This window comes from Acinonyx jubatus, chromosome X, assembly GCF_027475565.1.
Source record: "Acinonyx jubatus isolate Ajub_Pintada_27869175 chromosome X, VMU_Ajub_asm_v1.0, whole genome shotgun sequence".
NCBI classification, from domain to species: Eukaryota; Metazoa; Chordata; class Mammalia; order Carnivora; family Felidae; genus Acinonyx; species Acinonyx jubatus.
The window spans coordinates 44,122,195-44,134,773 of NC_069389.1; the positions used below are offsets into that span (position 1 = coordinate 44,122,195).

Genomic DNA, 12,579 nt, shown 5'->3' on the forward strand with positions numbered 1-12,579 from the left:
CTTCACCTTTTTTCACCAACCAGGCTCAAATACCTGAAGTAGCCAGTTTCGAAATATATTAGCTATTTATTTTGCTTTTTTTAAATCTCAATAATGCTAAACAATATGGCTATACCGGCATGGCTTGGAGATACTGAGGGTTCAGTTCCAGACAACTGCGACACAGTGAATATTGCAATAAAGTGAGTCAAATGAATTTTTTTTGTTTTCCCAATGCATGTAAAAGTTATGTTTACACTATACTGTAGTCCATTAAGTGTACAATAACATGTCTACAAAAACAATGTACAGACCTTAATTGAAAAATACTTTATTGCTAAAAATGCGGACCATCATCTGAGCTTTGAGTGAGTTGTAATCACAGATCACAATAAATATAATAATAATAAAGTTTGAAATACTATGAGAATTACCAAAATGTAACACAGAGACACACAGCAAATGCTGTTGGAAAAATGGTGCCAACAGAATTGCTCGATGCAGAGTTGCCACAATTCTTCAGCTTGTAAAAAATGCAGCTCTCTGTGAAACTCAATAAAGCAAAGTGCAGTAAAACAAAATATGCTATATAGTGTTTCTTGAGTTATTTCAGATATTAGCTGTTGATTTCCCATTATGATAGATGAAGATTAAACTCTCACTCTTTCTCTTCCACTTCTCTTCTTCATCCTTCTAATATAGTTATAGCATGTATTTTGGTTAATGATAATGTTTATATTGTGATTGTGCAAACACTGTACACTAAAGAGACAAGTAGTTAATTGTGATTACATTTCTCTTGTACACTTTTTCGTCATTTCTAGAGATAATAACTGCTTTTCACTTCCATATTTTAATATATTCCTATCTTTTCCATCATATCTATCATGTCTGGGTTTTTTTTTTTTTTCAACATGCTCAAGTAAGTTAGCTTATCTAAAAAATGCTTTTCTGGAAATCCCCTTTTTTAGAGCTTTATGTTCTGCTCCGATCTTCTGGACTATTTCCATTCCTGGTTCCTAGAAGCTTTTAGGCTTTCCACTTTATCATCGATATTCTGAAATTTCATAGTGATGTGCGGACTTTGTATCCTATTGTGCTGGACACACGGTAGACTCTCAGGCTCTAGAAATTTTTATTATTTCTTTTTATAATTTCTGAGCTCCATAAGGACAGTGATTTTTATCTATTTTATTTATTTCCGTGTCCCCAGCACCTGAATAATAACAATGCCTGATTCATGATAGGCACATATTATTTTTTGAATTAATTAATTGCTATTTACATTTAAAATAATATAAAGTAATGCCAATAAATCCCCTAGCCAGGGCAAGTAATAGAATATTAGTGGTACCTTAGTGCCCCCCCTCCCCAGCATATGCCTTTCTCCAGTCATACACCTATCTGCCTCCACCTAGAGGTAGCAACTACTCTGGCTGTTGTATTAATAACCCTCTTGGTTTTCTTGTAGTTTTATCACCTATATGTGTTATAGATGATATTATAAATGACATATTGTTCAGTTTTTAGAAACTGAAAAGCAAACACAAATCTAGTTGCATGAGGAAAAGATAATATTGCCCCTGTTAAAAAGTCTTCCGGGAAAACAGGTTTTGGGTCAAAAACTGACTTCAGCTTCTCTGAGAATTTAATAAAGCCATTTCTGGGAAAATGAATGAATTATATCATGAAGTTTGGTGTTACTGATGAAAATCCTATGGTCCATCTAATTTACTTTTTCTATTGTAAGTAATTTTTTCTTTCTATCTGTTAGTTTGTAAAATGCTTTCTTTATTCTTTATTTAGTTCAGGAATTTGATCAGGGTATGCCTAAGTGTTTCTTAGAATATAAGCTCCATGAAGGTAGGGATTTTTGTCTGTTTTGTTCACTGATATATCTAAAATGCCTAGAACAGTGCCAGACACATAAATAATAGATCCTTGTTAAATGTATTGATTAAATTAATATGTGGAAGCATAAATTAATAGATGTATGGGTGGATGGATAAATAAATCAATCTTGTCTGCAATTCAGAGGGCCCTTTCTTTAGCTTAGGGAAATTTTCTTCTCTCATTTTCTTAATATGACTTCTCTTCCCAAGTCTTTTTTCTCACTCCACAATCCACCCACCCATATTCACATGGTAGGTCCCTAAATATCTTGTCCCTCATTGACTCTGTTCCTTTATTATTATTATTATTATTATTATTATTATTATTTTATCATTATTTCAGTGATTTGGTATAAATCTTGCATTTAATTTTCTAGTCCAGTAATTCAGAGCTCATTCGTGACCCATCATTTTTCATTTTATTATTTATTTAAAACGTTTTAAAACTTTGAGCTTTCAGAAAGTTTTTGATATGTGTGTGCCGTACTTGACTTTCTTTAGGTGGTTTTTATTACCCTTTAGTCAGGTCTTCACATATCTTGTCTAATAGTTTTATTTCCCTTTGACTGCTGAGATATAATTTTGTTTATATGTTTGTTTTTATGAATGATAACTTTGTAAGCCCTGATATAGATTGAAAAAGGCGTATTTAGGTCAGTACCGCTAGAACACCAACTGTATGTAAGTATGAAAAGTGTTCTATACAAAAGATATCACATGTGAATTTTGAACCTCACACCATTGTATTTCCAGAGAACAGTTGGCATTTCTTTACAACACTGATTGTCCCAGTGTAGAACTGAAAATTCCAATATTTGGGTCTAGTCACCTTGGACACAAATTGTACTCTGAAATGCTGTTCTTTAACTGAGAGCAGACAAGCACAATATTTAAGTTTGTATGCAAGGGCTCAAAAGCTAGCACAAAGCTAATGAGCAAAAAAGAAAGAATTGAAATGACTGTTAGATCTAAATTTTCGGAGAACCTGTTAACATGAGTATCCTATCAAACTAAATTCCAGTTTTTTATTAAAAGATTTTTAACCCCAGGGCACATGGGTGGCTCAGTTGGTTGAGCATCTGACTCTTGATTTAGGCTGAGGTCATGATCTTATAGTTCATGGGTTTGAGCCCTGTGTTGGGCTTTGCGCTGTCAGCACAGAGCCTGCTTGGTATTCTCTGTCTCCCTCTCTTTCTGCCCCTGTCTTGCTAGCTCCCCCTCTCTCAAAAATAAATAAACATTTAAAAAATAAAAGGTTTTTTACGCCTTAAGAAATGGTTCACATTGATCTTTCTTTAATAAGGCTTCCATACATCTGGATGAATATCTAAATCCCGATATTCCATATAAAGATTTGCCGTCCAATCCCATGACAGAGCTCTTGGCTTCACCCTCCTAGGACTTAACAGTATGGCCAAGGAAGATAAGTCCAGTTGGTGCCTGTTCCCCACCATCCTCATTAATTAGGTAGCACCTACTGTACAATGGTAACTACTTCACATTCTGGACTCCCTAATCCAGAGGAATTGGGAGCCTCCAGGTGGTGGACATACAGTTTCTTGCTTAGACCTAATCTTAATTGCTGCCAAGTGTTTGTCTAAGTGCTAATCAAAAACAAACTTCACTTGGAAACTCCTCTGTTAAAACCTGGATAAAGCCAGTAAAGAGAATTTCCATGATTTCAATGGTCCACATTGTGTGGGAATTATAAAGGACCAATAAAAAACACTTGTCTTCCCTGCCTAGGTTCAGAACTAATTGAAATATAAATTTAAGAATCAGATAGATGGAGACCGAAGTATCATCTTCATTACTAATAAAGATGGTTGGAGAAGATGGTTTTAGTGTGGACTCTCTAATGCTGGACTCCAGAATTAGGCAGACTTACCTAGGCAATTACAAGCAATGCTGAAAAACAGAGACTCCAGGCCAAAAGTAGGCCCCTTATTGCATGGCAAGGAGCTGATCAGAATGCATGTTCTCTATAGGCATTCAGACTCCTGGGAGAAAAGCAGAGAGCAAGGACCTGAGCCAAGTACATTCAGATATTTCTCTCAAACATACTAATCTTACAACTCATTCTTCCTCACTTGGGCAGAAAAGAAGGAGTGCTAGTCTACTTGAAGTTCTTCCACATGGAAACATGAGAAGTAAAGATTAAGTGTTCCCTCTAACACAGCTCAGTGATAAATTCAGTATTGCCATTTGCTTGAAGCTGTCTGTCTCTTCAGGACCAAAAATATCACAATTTTGCTATAACAAAAAAAGCTATTAGGATATTTTAGGAAGACTTAAGTACAGTGCAGATAGCTTAATTGCATAGATCATAATTAAAGATACATCAGCGAAGTATTTAAAAAACCTCATCTAAATGCTGTAACAAAATATGAATAAATTCTGCTTAAAGGCAAATGTACCAAAAAGAATCCATTCACAACTATTTGCCAAGTAGGAACACTAAATATTGTACCTTTTGAGCATGATATGTGCCTCTACTTACTAGAGTTCTGAAATGAGGCTTCAGGTTAGAAATTTCTCTATATTATCTGAGTTCATGTAATATCCACATGTTGGCGACAATGGAAGGGAGAAAAGAGAAAATGAGGAGTTTTCAGGGATGGGCACAATGTGTAAAATTGTAGATGATCTGGGCCATGTGTTTGATGCAGAGATAGGGAGAGTATTGAATGACAGTGGGATAGTGGGAGTGATGTGAGCAAGGTATGTGTGATAGTCATGGCATTGGGGACAGTGTGAATAATGGGGGAGAATAGTATGAAGTCACTTTGAAAATGAAAGGGGAGCAATGTGAATAATAGTGACAGGACAAGATCTGAATGTATGTGATAATGGGTAGTTATGGTCAGTGTTGTGTGTCATACTGTGGAAGATGAGAATTGTGTGTGCGTGTGTGTGTGTGTGTGTGTGTATGTGTGTGTGTGTGCTTGTGTGAGAATGTGAGGAGGGAGAGAAAATAGTGGGAAAGGACACAATGAGAGAGTGGGATTATTGTGTTTAAAAATGTTGATGGGGTATTTCAAGTAGTAATAGGAGGATTTATAAAGACGGTGGAATGGGGAAAGTTTATGGGTTGGTAGAAGACAGATACATAGTGGAAGTGATAGGGTTAGTGTTTGTGTGTGTGATGCTGGGGAAAATGAGAAGTGTATCTACTTTTGGGAGCAGATAGGTGCAGTGAGTATGAGTGATAAGGGGAAATGGAAAAGCGTTACAATAATTTGGAATGTGGACATCATGAGTGTCTGGGGTTGTTGAATAAAGTATATGATGGGAAAATGCAGAGTTTCGTATGTCAGTGAGGAACAGGAAGAGTATGTGTGTGACAGTAGAGGTGACATGGGTATTGGTTGTGAGTGTGTATGATAGGGAGATGGCATGAGCATGTGGGAAAAATTTGGTAGATGATGAAGGTTTTATAGTGGGGATATGGACTATGTATGATAGTGGGTGTGGTTAGAAACTGTTAGTGTAGGGATTGAGTGATTGTAGGTGTGATTGTGAATGATGTTGGTATGTGTGACAGTGGGGGGATGATTAGAACTAGTTGTATTTGACAGTGAGAGTCACGGTACTGTATAGACATTGTGTATGTGATAGTACAGGATAGGACTGTACATACAAAAATGAGAGTAATAGAGATAGTGTGCATGCTCGTGGGATAGTTTGGGGAATTGGGACAGTGTGGAGAGATCATAAGTCATAAATCATAGTCATTATAAGTCATAGATGGAATCATGTATGAATAAAATAGTCTGTTAAAGACCGTGTGTGTGAGAGAGAATGAGACAGAAATTTTTCATGTTTTGTGATGGGCATTTAGAATTGCATTTGGATATATAAGTAACAAATCTGAAAATGAATTGTTTAAAATGATTAGGGGATATTTTATCTTATCTAAAAACCAGTGAATTGAAGTCCAGGGCCTCCATGATTTCATCAATGTCTCAGGCCTCTCACACATGGTTTCATGATCTTTAGCATGTGGCTCCCATCTTTCAGGTGCCTCATGGTTGTAGGATGCCTTCTACAACTCCATCCGTCATTTCTGTGTTCCAGATAGGATAAGGAAGAGGAGAGGACAAAATACCTTGTCAGTAGAATTAGTCTCCTTTATATGGAGCTTTCCAAAAAATCTTACCCAACAATTTCCACTTATATCCATTGGACAGAAATGTCACATATGGCCACCACTGTCTGCAAATGTCACATATGGCCACCACTGTCTGGGAAATGTAAGTTTATGGCTGAGAATGTTGTCACCTATAATAAAAATCAAGGTTTATTTCGTAAGAAAGAACGTTGGGTAGGATGCAGCCAGTAGAAAAGGAGAATGTTTGCAAATATGGGAGAGAATGTACAATTAAAAGATCAGAATCCCATAGGTAACAGATAAAGGCAGGATTCAGGGTATAGGGGCACTATAAGACTGGCACAGTTTCCGATGCTGGTGATACCATGGTAAACAAAAATAACCATGTTTTCTCTGCCCTCATGGAGCTTACTGTCTTGTGATTAAAGACAGACATTAATCACAGACCCAAACATTTGTGAGGCTGACATTGTCAGAAGTGTTGTGAAGTATATGGTTCTGTGAATAGATTTAAAGAGGGTTTGACCTACCCTGGAAGGCCAGTGATGGAGGAAGTGACAATTGAACAGAGACCAGAGGGCAGATTCAGAATTAACTGGTGGAAGGATTGATGGATGGTTGGGATGGAGGAAGAATATTCCCAGAAGAGGAAATGGCATTAAAAAAGCACTCATATGCTCTATTTGTTTTTAAAATGTATTTTATTTTTATTTCATTTAGAATATTTGCTGTTGTTATGTGTTCTTCAAGTTCACTAATCTTTACTAGTTAATTCCATCCAGAGAATTTTTCATTTTGAATATTATGGTTTTTATTATTAGACATGATTTGCACCTTATTAAATATGTCTCATTTCTCTACCTAACATGACCATTCTTCTAGTTTTTTTGCATATAAGGAACACAGTTGTAGTAACTTTTTAAATGAGTTTGTCTGCTAAATATAACCTCTATGTAAGTTGTGGATCAGTTTGGATTTATTTATTTATTTATTTATTTTCCTTACGATGGGTCACATTTTTCTGTTTCCTCACAGGCCTGGTTATTTATTTACTTATTTATTTTTGAATGCCAGCCATCATGAACTTTACCTTTTGAATTTTACATTTTGGTGAAATTTTGGTAAATTTTTTACCTTTTGGTGCTAGATATTTTTGTATTATACCTCGTCTTGAGGTTTATTATGTGATGTAATTATTTGGTAGCAGTTAAATCTTTTTTGAGTCTTGCTTTTAAGATTTGTTAGGCAGGGCCACAGCAGTGTTTTGCATAAACCTAATTATTCCAGACTACTGAGGCAACGCCCTTTTCAATACCCCATACCTCATGAATTATGAGTTTTTCTGTGCTGGATGGTGGGAACAGGTGGGAATAGGCATGATCCCCAGACCTGTTTGATCTTCTGACACTTGTTTCCTCTAATCTTTTCAGGGGGTTCTTTCCCCAGTATTGGATAATTTCCTTATATGTATTAAGTGATCAGTTTTCTGCTGAATACTTGATAGCAATCTTTCAAAATTCTCCAGAATTCTCCTTAAGTGCAGCTCTCTGCTTTTTGGTATTCTGTTCTCTGAACTCTAGCCACCTTGGTCTTTCTGATCTCATCTCTGTCACTTCAACAAAGGAAATCCTCTGGGTTCTGATTGCATTCTCCTTCATTGTACCACAAACTGGAAACTCTCCCAAGTTGTAAAGGCTCACCTCATCTCCCGCCCCCTTCATCTCTCAGGAATCACTATTTTTCACTGACTGATGTCCTATGTCTTAAAAACAATGATTTCATATCTTTGTTCCTTTGTCCTTTTGTCCCTTTTTTCGTGTTTTTGTCATGTTGGAGGGTAAATCCAGTCCCTAGCTTGCCTCTTAGGAAGATATGTGGTGGAAACTTGTTAGAAAATCCTTTCCTTTTCTTTTTCTTTTCCTTTTATCTCCTCCTCCTGTCTTTTCCCTTGAGCTTGCAGATATAAGTGACAGTTTTACTTCTAAAAATTTCATTATCAAGATGAGGAGGAAGAGTCTGAACAAGACAAGAAACATTCAAAATCAGGGATTTGGAGAAGATTTTGGATCACAGGGAGTATGAACACATATTCCAAGGGTAACTCTTCATGACTTCATACTTAAGAAACTTCTGAATATAAAAATAAAGTTAAAGAGGAGATTAACCTCCTTTCAAAGGATGGATGTTTAAGGCTTGCAATAGATACAGGACTTGGCTCCAAGCCAGGGAGCTTCCAAGACTAATAGTAAGTGTTAGGGTAATTGTGCTCTAATCTCCGACAATGTCCTACATGAGAATGAACCCATACATAGGACAGGCAGCCCATGGTGTGGATCACAGGCTTATAGCTTTACCCAATTTCAGAGATTATAAATCACTAAGAAGGTTATGATGGTGAGAAAACATGTATAAAGAACAAAAAGAGCTTTAGCCAGGCTTCATATTTTGTTAACATCAGAAAATTCATCAGTAGAGATAAACCCTACAAATGTAGTGATCGTGGGTCTTTGAACCAGAGTTCAAATGTTAATTCAATATAGTTGAATAAATGGTGAAGGGAACCTATAGGAATGCAGTCAATGTAGAAAAGCCTTTAGGAGCAAGTGAGACTTGAGTTTAAAAGTCACATTCAATATCCTGCTAAATTTGTATTGTTTCTTCATGCTGCAATGACAGAAATAGACTTCTGCCATTGTTTAAACATCAGAACAATTTAGATTTGCATAATTCCCCACTAAGAACAAAATCTTCATAGGTAAGTTACTGAGGAAGCATAGATTATTTTAGGCACTAAGTATGCATTTCTGAATTACTTTCCATAAAAATGAATATTTATTTGGCTTTTGAATAGGTAAGGACACCCCTAGCATTTTTTAAAGAATGGAGTAAATGACAGTGGAAAAGAAAGTAATAGTTTGCATGTTTTCCTTGATCAAGAATTCATGAACAAAATTAAGAGGCAAGCCACAACCTAAAATAATGTATTTGCAACAAATATGATAGACGGAAGGTTAATATCTTTAATATTTAAAGAACTCTCACAGAAATAGAAATGACTAAAGAACATTGTAAGTGTGTTCCCCTTCATTAATCATAAAATACAGTTTAAATCAATTAAATATTTTGCCTATCAAATCAGAAAATATTTTTTTAATTTATTTAAAACATTTTTTTAACATTTATTTATTTTTGAGAGACGGAGAGAGACAGAGCATGAGCGGGTGAGGGGCAGAGAGAGAGGGAGACACAGAATCCGAAGCAGGCTCCAGGTTCTGAGCTGTCAGCACAGAGCCTGACGTGGGGCTCAAACCCATGAACTGTGAGATCATGACATGAGCTGAAGTCAGACGCTTAACCAACTGAACCACCCAGGTGCCCCAGGAAAGATATTTTTAAAACATACTTAATATGATCAAGGGTACATGAGAACTCATATGCATTACTAGTGCTGATAAAACTTTCTGGAAAGCATTTTGGTATTGAATAACAGCCTTAAAATAGTTTATACCCCTTTGACCTAGTAATTCCATTTCTAATAATATGCTATAAGGAAACAATTGGAGATATGCACAGAGCTTTGTGTGGAAAAAAATCACCACAGTGATAATCTAATGAACAAAAATAAATGGAAGCAACACCCTGTTAATCAGCTGAGTAGGTAAATTTATATAATGGGATATTATATAATTATAAAGAAGTTTGCAAAGGCTTTTTAATGTCTTGGGAAATCTTATGTCTGAATAATTGTTATGTAACATTATCCGCTAAAAACAATCTCAGGTGCAGCATATTAATTATCATTGTCCATGTGGAGGTGTGTGTGTGCAATGTTGGAATTGGTATGGACCATTTTCCCAGTGTTTTTCAGTTGATCCTCGTTTCATAAAATGAAATCAGAAAATGCCATAAGCTGAAGTGTGTGATGACTTAAGTCCAGCTCCCTACCTGTTACAGTTGTTGGTAATGTTTCATGATTCTCAATTTAGGTTGTTTATAAATTTTATATTGATGGTGAGCATTGAAGATACATATGGAGCTAAGTCATAACCTAGGTATCTAAGAACATTCAGATATACCTGTGGATTTTCCAGTGCACATGACAGAGGGCCTCTAAGTCACAAGATAACAAAGGCTTATATGGTAAGATTTGAAATATCAAACACCCTCAAACTGCATGGAGGTTCTACTTGCAGGCTTCCTCCTCTTGTCTCTTCTGATAATCTGCTTTTTAATGGAATGTTAATTGCTATAGGTTATGGGAGTGAGGAATTAACTGGAAGGGAACAAGGAATTGTTCATTGTGATGGAAGATGTAACCTATTTAAGTTTATGCCAAGATAATTTGATGTAATCTTGAGATGTTACTTTCCCTGCTCTCATGTTGCAAATTGGCATCGAAAACTCAATAAAGTATCTTAAACTTGTGCAAGTCTAACTGGACTCAGTTTTGTTTCCATTTGACTGAGATGCATTAGTCCTTGAAAATAAGTAATGCACGTGTTTTTGCTCATCATTGTTTCCCCAGAATTTATCACAATGCATAGCCACTTAGTAGGCATACTTTAAAATTTCTTTTAAAATTCTTACACATATACAAATAAAGGAGATAAAGTTAAGTTAGATCCCACCCAGAAAACGTGAAAGAAGGATTTAAGAATTCTGTAGTGCTCACTTTGAACCACCATAATGTTTTTGTAATTTAATTTTTTTTCATTTTAATTCCAGTATAGTTAACGTACAGTGTAATATTAGTTTCAGGTGTACAATATAGTGATTCAATAATTCTATACATTGTCTGTGCTCATCATAAGTATTTTCTTTAATCATTATCACCTATTTCACCCATTCCCCCACCTACCTCCTCTCTGGTAACCATCAGTTTGTTCTGTATAGCATAAATATATATATACTGCATCTTCTTTATCCATTCATGTATTGATGGACACGTGAGCTGTTGCTTTCATAATTCGGATATCTGCAATAAGCATAGGGGTGCATATATCCCTTTGAATTCGTGTTTTTGTATTTTTTTGATAGATACCCAGTAGGAAGCACCATAATGTTTTATGTTTGGGTCTCAATGTATATAGTACCTATGCAGAAGTTTCAAGAAGGACCCATTATTTCATAGGATTATTCTATCATTGACTTAGAAAAGGGTGTTGTAGTCTCATGCTATGATTTTGTTTTTATTATTTCTTCTTGCATATCTGTTAAATTATGATTTTTATATTATTTATATTATCCAGTGAACTTTTCATCTAAAGTAATGTTTTGGCTTAAAGTATTATGTCTGCTCTTAATACATCATCTTTTGTTTATTGTATGCCATAACTTATTCCATCCTTTTGTTTTTATCCTTGATATATGTTTATGCTTGAGATACTTCTCTTTTGTATTGCATGCAATGGAAAAATGTATTGCATAAATTTCCTTTGATTAAAGCACCACAGAATATCGGTAATTGCAGTTTTGATTTCCTCTTCGAAGGAAAGCTTCATTTATTCCCTCTCCAATGTGCTTCCTGTAAGCTTCATTTATTCCCTTTCCAATGTGCTTCCTGTCTATGTAGTTCCAAGTTTCTGCCCTATACCATTTTCATTCTGCCCCAAGAAAATCTTTTAACATTTCTAGTAGGGTAGATCTACTGATGGTGAATTCCTTCAGTTTTTGTTTGTCTGAGAAAATATTTCTCCTTCACTTTTAAAGGATACTTCGCTAGATATAGAAATGTAGGGGCACATGGGTGCCTCAGTCAGTTAAGCATCCGACTCTTGATTTCAGCTCAGGTCATAATCCCATGTGGTTTGTGATCAAGTCCCACATCAGGCTCTGTGTGCTGACAGTGTGGAGCCTACTTGAGACTCTCTCTCTCTCTGCCTCTTCCCCACTCATGAGGCTCTTCTCTTTCTCTCTCTCTTTCAAGATAAATAAATAAACTTAAAAAAAGAAGTGTGCATCAGTGTGTTTTTTCTTTAATGTTTTAAAATATTTCCTTCCACTCTCCTTGCTTACATAATTTCTGATGAAAAGCCTTCAGTAATTCTTATCCATGTTTCATTATAAGTAAGATACTTTTTTATTCTAGTTTCTTTCAAGATTTTCTCTTTGTCATTGGTCTTCTACAGTTTGAATATGATGTGCCTCAGTGTAAATCTTTTAGTATTTACCTATTTGGTGTTATTTGAGTTTCCTGGATCTATGATTTGTTGCCTTCATTAATTTTGGAAAATTCTTAGCTATTATTATTTGCAGTATTTCTTCTGCCCCATTTTTCTCCCTCTGCATTCCATATATGCATATGTTGCATCTTTTGAAATTGTCCCATAGTTCTTAAATGTTCTGTTTTTTAAAGTTATTTTTCCTTTTTAACTTTCAGTTTGGGAATTATCTCTTAATCTACCTTTAAGCTTTCCTCAGTTGTGTCATCTACTAATGAGTCCACCAAAGGCATTCTACACTTGTTATGATTTTTTTTCTAGAATTTCCTTTTGATTCTTAGAATTTCCATCACTCTGCTTACTTTACCCATATCCTTGCATGTTTGCTTTTTTATTATTAGATCCTTTAACATATTAATTACAGTGTGTTAAATTC

The 12,579-nt window shown here is 35.5% G+C and overlaps 1 protein-coding gene across 2 annotated transcripts in view; it reads left to right on the top strand.

Annotated features, from left to right (window-relative positions):
- MAGED1 (MAGE family member D1) overlaps positions 1 to 12,579 on the top strand; it is a 60,857-nt gene that overhangs the window by 32,682 nt on the left and 15,596 nt on the right. The gene's annotated exons all lie outside the window — the stretch shown is intronic.